Raw genomic sequence first — 8,591 nt, 5'->3', positions numbered from 1 at the left:
GGGGCAGGGCAGAGAGCCCATCCCTGGTACCCTTCCCAGAGTTGGTGGGTTCTCAGGGAGCGCGAATTCCCCGCCGCGGTGGGCAAGCGGAGCCTAAGAAGGGGGAATTGAGACGTGCGAGTGTCTCCTGCTGATACTTACCCTTCGGCTTCGGGGGAGGGACTGCTGTCCCCGGGCTGCGGGCGGGAGCGAGACAGGACCCTCTGGGCAGGGTTACAAATGATGTGGGAGAAGCGGGACCGGCCGGGTCTACGCTGTGGGATGTCAGGAATTACCCGTAGGAAGAGCAGTGACTGCGGAGGGAAGGGATGCGAGGCGGCCTGCCTGAGGTTGCTGTCATTTAAAAAGCAAAATCAATACACCAGATTAATACAAGAATGACTTCAGGGGCGCAGATGCTAAACATCAGAGGAAAACAAAAAGGCTAATCAGTTTTATTGATGGAAATAATTTATCCGACAGTATAAATATGAGATGGTGGGGGACAAACAAGTGGAAGGAATCTCTTATTAAAGAGTTGAAAACCAAAATTCAAGCAGAAGAGAGTGTGTCTCATTTAGTACGACACCTGTGTGTGATGCCGGGGACGCACTGAAGCAGCTGTGGATCCTGTCGCGTTTCACATATGCAATTTCGCACACGTATCTGACATTACACCTGGGCCTGAGCCAAGCCAGGGTCTGACCTCAACTGCCACAAATAACATAGAAATCGTAGGAATCCGGTGAAGTATCAGGCCTCACAAAGGAACAAGCCCATTCCCCAGCTGGGGATTGATGGCACCTTCACTTTCTTCCAACTCCGTTCCATTTTGGTAAAATGGGCAGATGTGTCCGTTTAAAAACGTGTCCCTTGTTTGGATCACTTCTTGGTACAATCAAGTCGTGGACCCTTACTGGCAGAATAAATTTCAAATAATTTATCTTGAAGATGAAATGCAGCCTTTACCTCATCACTCTTCTATTTTGTCCCCTTGGGACCCCTACCCCAGTCCAAAAGGCCAAATTCGCTTTGGCTTTGGCCCACCCCTAATTACGCTTACCGGGTGTGTCCCTGTGTGTCCTTTCCCAAGCTCTCCCCAGCGACCAGGTGACATTTCTCTGACTGCTGAAGTTCTTTTATCTTCCTTGTCTTAGTTTAGATACTTAAATCCCTCTGTAAATACCTCTTAAGTTTCCCTAGTTAGAATGAATTACTCCAGCACTCTACGATTTGTGTTTATTTTCAGCCCTTTGACCGTTTGTTTTGTGCGTGATATTTCACCTGACTCCTGCGCTGTATTCAAAGTTCTTCACGTCATCAACCGTCTCTCAGTTCCCTCTGTGAGCACTGCATTTGTGATTGAAATGAGTTGAACCTTTAAAACTGGGCTCCTATAGAGCACTGTCTCAACTACTGAGGTTCATTGGGAAACAGGGATTCTCTTCCGAACTCTAAGGGCAGAACTTCCTGCAAAGGTCAGGTTGGTCCCTTATGGGACCCACACTGGCTTCCAGCCTCGTTTTTGGGAGAGAGTAAGAGATGGGGAAAGAGGAACCCAAATGCAGAGATTCCTGTAATTTTCCGTGAAAGGGAGCTTTGGGAACTGCCTAGGAATTAGTGTTAGTAAATGAAATGTAGTGAGAAAAATGCAGACCATTTCCTAGGATAAAATGCATGGATGGGTTCTCTCATTCTGTGGATCCAAAGTTCCCCATGATGCTAGGGCACAGTGAATCATGGAGAATTATTATGAGCTCTAAAATCTGCCAGGCAAACATTCTAACTTCCATCTAACTTCCACTGATGCTTTTTCAAGTTTATTCACATCAATATGATCATTTTCATTTTACAGAAGAAGGAATCCAGGTGCAGACATGGTGGCTTTTCGGTTCCCCCCCCATGCATCTTCCCTGAAGCAGGACACACCTAACTTCTCAGTATTTTCAGATGAATTTCAGACTAATTCGCCTTGACCAGGCATCATATCCCATTTGTGAGTGTGTTGAAATAAATAAGAGCTACTGCTGAACAGTTCAAATTATTGTTAGAAAGAGTGGTAGGTAAGTGGCACTATGAAAAATAAATAGACTCTTGTTTCCTGTGAACTAAAAATGGATAACTCCTATCTATTACTGCTTCTTCCACACATGGAGAAGGTACAAAGTTAGGTAATTATAAATAATGCATCCAACCATAGAAGGGATGAGCTATATGTGATGTTATTGCACATTAAAAACCTTTATGAGTGTGGCAAGAGACACGTATGCCAACGGCTGCTAAATTCAGAATCCTGGAGCCGTATCTTATTTTAATATAAGCGGAGAACAGTACAATCTATCGCTCTGGGAATTTCCCACTATGTACAAGCCTCTTAAATCTACATGAGCTTTTGCTCATGATTTCAAAGAATTTATGAAAATTCATTTGCTTTATTTGAATATCTCTAGCCTCATCCTCAGCCACTCTACTTACAACAAAGATGATGCTCTCTGGATGAGATTCCCCAAGACAGGAGCCTCCCAGCCCATCTACCCTCCTTCCTTTCTTTCCTTCTTTTTTCTTTCTTTCTTTCTTTCTTTCTTTCTTTCTTTCTTTCTCTTTCTTTCTTTCTCTTTCTTTCTTTCTTTCTTTCTTTCTTTCTTTCTTTCTTTCTTTCTTTCTCTCCTTTCTCCTTCTTCTTCTTCTTCTCCTTCTCCTTCCTCTTCTTTTTTAAATTCTCATCACCTAACCCCAGAGTGCAACACTTTGTCTTGCATGTGTGTTGAATGTTGGACATGAATTATCACTCTCATTTTATGGCAGAAGAGGAAAAAGTCATAAATGTCTCAAGTGGGTTGCTGAATTCTGAGCAGAATCAGAAACTCTTTTACTCCAACTGTGCGGAGAAGTTTATTACCGCACAATCATAGTTGGAGCTTTGTCTTGGGGTGACTTAATTCAAGTGAAAACTACGACTGGGAAGTTGGCCAACATTTTAAGGAGAATTTCGGCAAGAATTGTATGTCTTAAGATAGGTAAATTCCAAGTTCTGAGCCTTAGAACAGAAGGTAAATACTGCATCGCCTTACAGATAGATAAAACACAAGCAATAGAACAAGCCAAGGCACTACAAAAAGTCCTTCGGCTGAAATCTTATTTGTCCATGACCTATTATTCTGGTGGGCTCTTAATAATTGGGGCAGAAATACGGAAGAACTAATTGCTGCTCACTAAGCACCTGGCCACTCCCAGACCCCCAGTGTTTGGGCTTCCGCAGAGAGCAGGCATTTCAATCTGGGGATGACTTTGTTATCCCTCTTTAGCATAACCCTTCCTTGAGATGCTTTTGGCTGTGAGAGCTCAGATGCAGATTTCTTGAACCACTTACCAAGGCCAGATGTATATTATATTGATCCACGAGCACTGTTAGAACGAGTGTTTTCCCCAGAGTTTGGGGAGAGAGCAGCTGCGATTGTATAGAAACAGACACCAAACTTAAGCTGCAAATTTTATTGCACAATTGGCCAGCAGTAACAGGCCGCACCAATAATAAAGACAAAACCACAGATTTAAAGCAGGCAGTAGAATCCAGAAAGACTCTTCCTGCAATTGCTCTGAATACAAAACATCTCAAAATGACAGGGAATTTGCCTGCAGAGTTGTTAATGAAGATGTGGCTGAGTGTGCCCTGAGTTTGTTTATCCGGCTGTACAAGAGTCTACATGACAGGAACTGGATTTATAAAATTTTAAAAATACCACAGCCAAATTCTGAGGAAAGAAGTTTCCCCATAAGTCCACTAAAACCCTGTGTTCATAAATGGAAAACTTCCTTGCTACCGCATCTGCGTACATGCACTTTTGCTTTTACTGTGAAAAAAAAAATTAGGCAAGGTGAAACTTACAAGGGGAGCACAAGATGGGGTTATTCCTCTCTCCCTGCGCTCCCTGCCCCCCACCCCACCCTCGGCCCCTGTCTCATACTGGTGCTTCTCACTGGGGCTAATTTGGCAACGTATGGAGAAATTTTTGATGTCCCAGCTGGGGATGTGAGACTGCTGGCATCCAGTGGATGTTATAGAGGCCAGGGGTGTTATTAGACATCCTACAATGCACAGAACACCCCGGCCCCTAACCCCAGAGCATTATCCCATCCAGGATGTGGATACTGCTGAATTTGAGAAAGCTCATCCTGGTCCATGGACTCTAAAAAGTATGTACATATTTTTGGTCGTTGTTCAAATCGCATCTTGAATTCTCCTCCGGACTTTCTATCACCTTTTGGCAGTGGTTCCAAAGCCAGCTGTTACTCAGTCGGTTCACACATGGCTTTCTGTTTACCAGCTACTGGGTCTGTTTCTCTTTGCTTGACCAAAGACACCCCTAAGCCCAGCTAAGTCACCTCAGATAAAAGCCTAGGCTGAACTTCCAGGCACAACTGGCAATAAGTCAGTTACTACTGAACGATAAGTGGAAGATGTGACTTTATGGTTATGAGAAACACTGTTCTGATAAAAAAAATCCTATCCCTTCACACACAGGCACACGCACACATGTACATGCACACCCCAACCACCTTTATTATTCTCTGAAACTTGACCTCTAAGATGGTGCTTTCAAATTAAAATTCTTGAAGCTCCCAAGATCAGAAAGACCAGGGTGTTGTTTAAAATGCCAGTCTTTCAAATCTGTCCCGGGCTATGCATTCAGAATCTCTGGGTGTGTGACCCAGTAATCTGCACTTCACTAATGTTCCTGAGGGGCGCACCAAATTTCAGTCACTGTTCTGAGGCAATAATTCTCTTGCCTTTCCTCCCCGCACACCTGGGAGCATGTCTCTGGGGGGTTATTTGAGTTGTAAGTGACACGGCCCCAGACTGACAAGGGCATGGGACCCAACTAAGGGTAGGAGTTGGTGTTGCATAACAACCCAGGGACACGTGGGTAGCTATTCTGCTCCTAGCTTGATTATGTAACTTGCTAATTGTTTGTTCACACCTGAGAGCGTGAGGTAAAGAGAATGCATAAGATGGAGAAGAGAGAAAAATTAATCTGAGAACAGTGAAACTTGTTTAGCACATTTTGGGGGCAAACTGATTAAATGAAAGGTAGCAAAGAAGTTCGTCCTGCGTCCTTGGGTGGCCAACCTGCAATTCTTTACAGATTCCCCAGAAAAGAGTGAAAGTTTAGCTGTGAGCAGAAGGGACAGTCTGTTCTATAATGTCAGCCAGGAACCTTCCCTCCTAGCTGTCACCTTGTCAGATCCAGCCCCCACATTCCACAGTAGGCGTCCTCCCTGGAAACTCACTGGGAAAGAAAGCTCTTCTTTCCACCCATTCAAGGCCAGGAGAGGCCTCTCTTTGGTTCTGAGCCTTAGCTTCATTCTTAAATTTTTGAGAATCAGCTTTACCAGGTCTGTCATGGGCATAGGACTCAAGACGGCCACCCCTTAGCACAAGTTTATGTCGCCTTGATTCCACCATCAGGCAGAAATAAATTATCCTTTTAGAAATCCAAATTCAATGTCTCTGGAAAGAAAAGCTGATTGCACAGCATGGTCATGGTTACATCATGAGTCACACAGTGATGGAAAGAAGTTCAGGGTTAAGTAGTTCAAGCATTGCTACGATGGCTGACATTTGTGGGTTTGGGGTAGCAACCACCATCAGAGAACAGAGCTGGCTCGTATCTAAGAAGTATCTACAGTAAAATGACATATCAGAGGGCTGTGCTTTCCCCAAGAGACCCAGAGAGTGCAGTGGATTTGATGGTGGGTAGTAGAGGTGGTAGAGGTTGAGGAGGGGGAATAGCAGAAGGTAGGGGTGGGAGGTTGGCATATGCTGTTCCAAAATGTCCACAAGCTGCATAAGGCAGGCTGACTCCTCTTTCTTAGCCCTCTTTGAAAAGTATTTCTTTGATAGGATTTGTTAAATTTGCCTGGTCATAAAAATCACCTAGGAATGCTTATTAAAAACACACAGTGGGAAATCTCACCTTAGAATTGTGGTGTGGGAGGGGGATGCAAGGGATTCATAGTTTTAAATGCCATTTTGATCATGCAAAATGGACAAATTACCCTCAGAGAGATAACCTTTTTAAAACATTGCCAGCCACTTACAATAGAACATGAATTAAGTTCAGATCCAGAGAGCAGTTTGAGTGAGGATAAAAGGTAATTGTGAGTGAAGTCAGAGAGCTGTGCTGTCCACCATAGCCAACCACCACATGTCTTCCTTTTACATTAACATTCATTAAAATTAAATAAAATTAAACATTTGGTACTTTAATTGCACCGTCCACATGTTGGACACGTTCAGTAACGCTCGTGATTAGTGGCTGGAAGACGGAAGGGCACAGACAAGAGCACTTCCTTTGTTGCAGAAAGTTCTATTGGATGACCCTAAAGAGAATGGAGGGAGGAAGGAGAAAGGTGTTAGAGTATTTATACCAGAAGTCCCCAGCCTAGGCCTATGCGGAGTGCGTACGTACTTACCATGACACAGAAGATGATGTTGACGTACTAATGCTAATGAGAACAATGACACTTCCTGAGGATGCATTATATCACCCTCCAAACAACCTAAATACCAATGATGGTACCACATTGCTTTACGGGGAAATGTATGCGGGTGCAGTCAGCAAGTTGATCACTGTCATGTGGAATTTAGGGCCCCATGTAGGCAGATACTATGATTTTTGCAAAGACAGAAATCTGGGTTTATTAAATGAAATGAACTGATTTTTTTAATGGCTTTTTATTTTTTTGAAAACACTGTGAAGGCCAAATAAAATATGACTGCAAGATGAATTCGGATCATAAAATGGAAGGTTTTGACTATTGATTTAGAAGCTGGATGCACTGAAAATTAATTTCCTGATTTTATCTTTGTTAGCCCAGTTCTATCCCAGGAATTCAACTTTTGTTGTAATACCAGAGAGAAAAGTGCCACTCTTTCTCTTAAATTATCTACTGTTACAACCACTCTCAGTCTGGACCAGTCAAAGATTGATGATGTATTCAAACAATAATACTTATATCTGCAGAAGTGTGTTATACTTTATTTCCTTCACCTATTCAATAAATATTCACTAAGTTCTCAAAAATGCACCATGCCAGGTACTCTTTGGGAAACCTCTATGGGGAAAAAAATTACCAGCCAAATGGACCTTATCTAATCTTATGGACAGAAAAGGCATAATGAAAAGGCATAGAAGTTATGAATTATTGCTTCTGTTGTTTTCCGTATCTTGAGCATTACTTCATAAGGTTTAAATATCTTTGAAGGATACTCTATAGCTCACTGCCTGTTATTTTCAAAAGCACATTTAAATTGATGAGGATGGAGGGCTTAGTAATGACTTGGGAAGTGAGAAAATGGATGAAAATCTGAACGTCGTGAGAAATCTCTAGGATGTTTGCATTTTCTCAGAGCTGCTCCCCTTCTGTGAGAATACCGGGAGTCCAGCCAGGCACCAAGCAAGCTGGCTGACTACTGCAGAAAGGAATCATGGATCCTCTATTGCTGACCTGTTTCCAGACTTTCCAGCACAGCTAGCCAGAGATTTCCTATCGACAATGAGGGAATTCAAAAACCACCAGTCTGGTAGTTCAGCTATTTATCTGGGGACCTTTGGGGATGAGACTGAGCCGTTTTCTGGCAGCTGGCTGCAGCACAGGCCACCGAGAAGGCCTGGTAGGAAAGAACAGGGTCATGACGTTGACCCAGGCCTCACCCTGGGCCAGAGCTCTTTATCAGAGGATTCAGCCTAACCCAAAAAGCAAGATAAAAATAATCTCTCTTGTTAGCGATCATTTAAAACATAAGAGAGAGAGAGAGACAGAGAGAGAGAGAGAGATGGAAAGAACAGTGTTTTCCTAAGTCCTTGATGATGATAATTCCCTGTGCTGGAAATGCAGATTCAGAGGCTGCAATGAAATCAGAAATTCAGTGTTCTGAATCCGTACAGGAAGTAATTGAGTAGTTGTTATCACCGGAAAGTTAGGGTAAAGAGTGATTCTTTCCCAGTAACAGCTTTCCTCACTTAATCATGTGTTAGCTAGCTTGGTTACGTGCCTCGACTTTTGAGTGATGTGGTCCTGGGTTTGAATCCCTGCTCCAAAGCTTTGTTGTAAACTGTGGGGAGATGTTGGGCCGGTTATGTAACTTCACTGAATGTAGATGTCCTCATCTGTAAAAATGGGGTTGGAAAATTTCTAACTGCAAAAGACAGTTGGGAAGCTTAACTGAGAAGAAAGAGGCACCCCTTAGCACCGAACTTTGGAGATTATGCAGGGAAAGCTCTTGGTGGCTAAAAAGCAATTGTACATAATTTGTCTCATTTAAGTCTTTTAATGATCATATGAACGATATATGGTTAACTCACTTTTGTAGACCAGCATATCTAATTTTATAACATTTGGTTTTATTGCATTTCACAAATACTGCACTTGGTACGAATTGTAGGTTCAAGACTTAGCGGAAAAAGTAACTTCAGACGTGGTGGAAACAGCAAGAGAAACCAGAGAGGAGCCTGGAGATGGACCGAATTGCTATGAGCTCATGAAGAAACATGAACGGATGAGGATGTTGCTTCCCATGCATGAACAGCAAAAATGGTTTCTTGAGATAG

This window comes from Crocuta crocuta, unplaced genomic scaffold, assembly GCF_008692635.1.
Source record: "Crocuta crocuta isolate KB4526 unplaced genomic scaffold, BGI_CrCroc_1.0 scaffold36, whole genome shotgun sequence".
NCBI classification, from domain to species: Eukaryota; Metazoa; Chordata; class Mammalia; order Carnivora; family Hyaenidae; genus Crocuta; species Crocuta crocuta.
The sequence above is the reverse complement of the archived record's forward strand: the minus strand, read 5'-3'. Positions refer to the sequence as shown.